General features: G+C 29.5%; 1 long non-coding RNA gene across 1 annotated transcript; it reads left to right on the top strand.

The window, feature by feature from the left end:
* The first annotated feature begins 916 nt into the window (after positions 1-916).
* LOC126884035 (uncharacterized) lies at positions 917-1,497 on the top strand. Its single transcript, XR_007697811.1, has 2 exons — positions 917-1,346; positions 1,447-1,497. It is a non-coding gene; the product is annotated as an uncharacterized LOC126884035 (long non-coding RNA).
* Positions 1,498-1,955: the final 458 nt, after the last annotated feature.

The following is a 1,955-nucleotide window of genomic DNA, read 5'->3' as shown; positions in this document are numbered from 1 at the left end:
ACCATTCTTCTTCTTGTCTTGAATCTCAAAAAAATTTTTTGTTCGTAAAGCATGATATTTTACATTTTTCAATTTTTTGCATTATTGCACTTATATTAATTATGATAAACATTATATTTAACATCTTTTTTATTTAACAATGCCCTATTTATCTATATATTATTGTTTTATTATTTTATTTTGGGTGTTGTACTGATTTTTGATACAGATTAGCATGAAAGCCTCATCCGGCACTTATAAGTTGTGTATGGCTTATATATAGCTGCATAGACACCTAGTGTTTTTTTTCCTAGGGTACATATAAGTTATCCATAGGGTTGGGCCAGATCTATTGAGTCTGAGTTCCGTTTTTTTGGTCTTAATGACTGTTGATATACAGTTTAATGCTGTATATTATTTTTAGGATGATGTCTTTTATAAATTTTTTCTTTTGGAGTTCAAACAATTCTATGCATATCTACTTTTAGAAATCTGGTGTAGAATTGTGGCGCTTTGAAGTATGATTGTAGTTTAGCTACTAGCATTTGTTATTTTCCATTTTTGCAAATCATATTTATGCATTTTTATACATATATTTTGTTCTTTAGTGTAGATCCCTGGTATGCATTTGATGGAAGTAGCATTTGCATTATGTATCATTATCTCTCTCTCTCTCATTATTAACTTATTGGTTAAGTCTTTTAGGACTGGTTTTATGCAGTTTTTTCAAACCCTTTGGTGTAGAACTTTGTCTTATTTGGCTTTCCATATAGTTGGTACTTATTTTTTTTAATGGTTTATCTATAGTTGCACTTGCATTTCTTTTTATCATATTATACTTATGTTATCTTTATCTACTTATATGCTTTTACTTACCTTGTCATATTGATTATTATTTTTATTACCTTACTTTAGGTACTCGTTATCCGAGTCACAGGCAACCAAGTGACGTCAACAACGTCGAGGAAACGTCAGTATTTGGTGGAATATATACACGTAGTTGAACATTACGTCATATCGACGTCTTTTGTAGGTGATTTTAAATACGTAAGATTAATGACGTTAAAATACGTTTAAAAGACGTTTTCATTTCAGCCAGCCTAAGTCTGACGTCACGAAATTGGGAGGAGCTTGGAGCTTAAAAGTTACAAAACTAGGGTTATGTTTGTATCATCGTTGTCGTTTCATTTCATTGTTTGTTTGTCCTAGTATTTTGCCTTTTTTGGATTCATTTGGATTTTGTTGGCTGTTTTGTGTGTATTTTTTAAAACTTCTGTTTGTCATTTGTAAATTTTATAAATTTACCACAATGCAAAGTGATTATTTAAGGAAATTATTAATGGAAACTCCGCAGATGTTTTAGAAAGGTAGGCGAAACAATTTTTTATTTACTATTCATTTTTCCCTGATATTTATCAATAATGATGAATTTTGCAAGCAATAACATTATTTCTTTTCTTGTTTTAGATATTCATTGAAGCTGAAAATAATTGGAGATTTAGATCCATATACAATTCAGTCATCAGAATTGGATTTTACAGTGCATTCCTTCAATTACTGTTATAATGCTATTATAGATAGACTGCTAGAGTCTCACAGTTACTGCTTTAAGCAGCAGATGAAAGCATACAAAAGCCTTCAGGCACATAAAAGCCTTCACAACTGGATTTGTTTTGAAACATTGATGTTTTGATGATTTCTATATTATTGTTGGAAAAGTAAGTCTTTATTTTATTTATTCACCATTAAGAAATATGTGGATAACAGTATTAGTGTCTTTCGGATAAATGGGTTTTAAATATTAGATTTATTTACGTTTATATATCTGTATGAAACCAGACATATTGTCCTAATTTGTAAACTGTGTTTTTCTCCATATTTCTCTGAAAAAGAGTTATTACTGCCATTTATTTGAAAAAATCCCTACTTGTTTAAAAAAAGATGCACATGCATATTTTTACCAGAAGAGTAAATAG

Source organism: Diabrotica virgifera, chromosome 4 (genome assembly GCF_917563875.1).
Source record: "Diabrotica virgifera virgifera chromosome 4, PGI_DIABVI_V3a".
Taxonomy (NCBI): domain Eukaryota; kingdom Metazoa; phylum Arthropoda; class Insecta; order Coleoptera; family Chrysomelidae; genus Diabrotica; species Diabrotica virgifera.
Note: the sequence above shows the minus strand (reverse complement) of the source record. Positions and strands in the feature narration are given on the sequence as shown.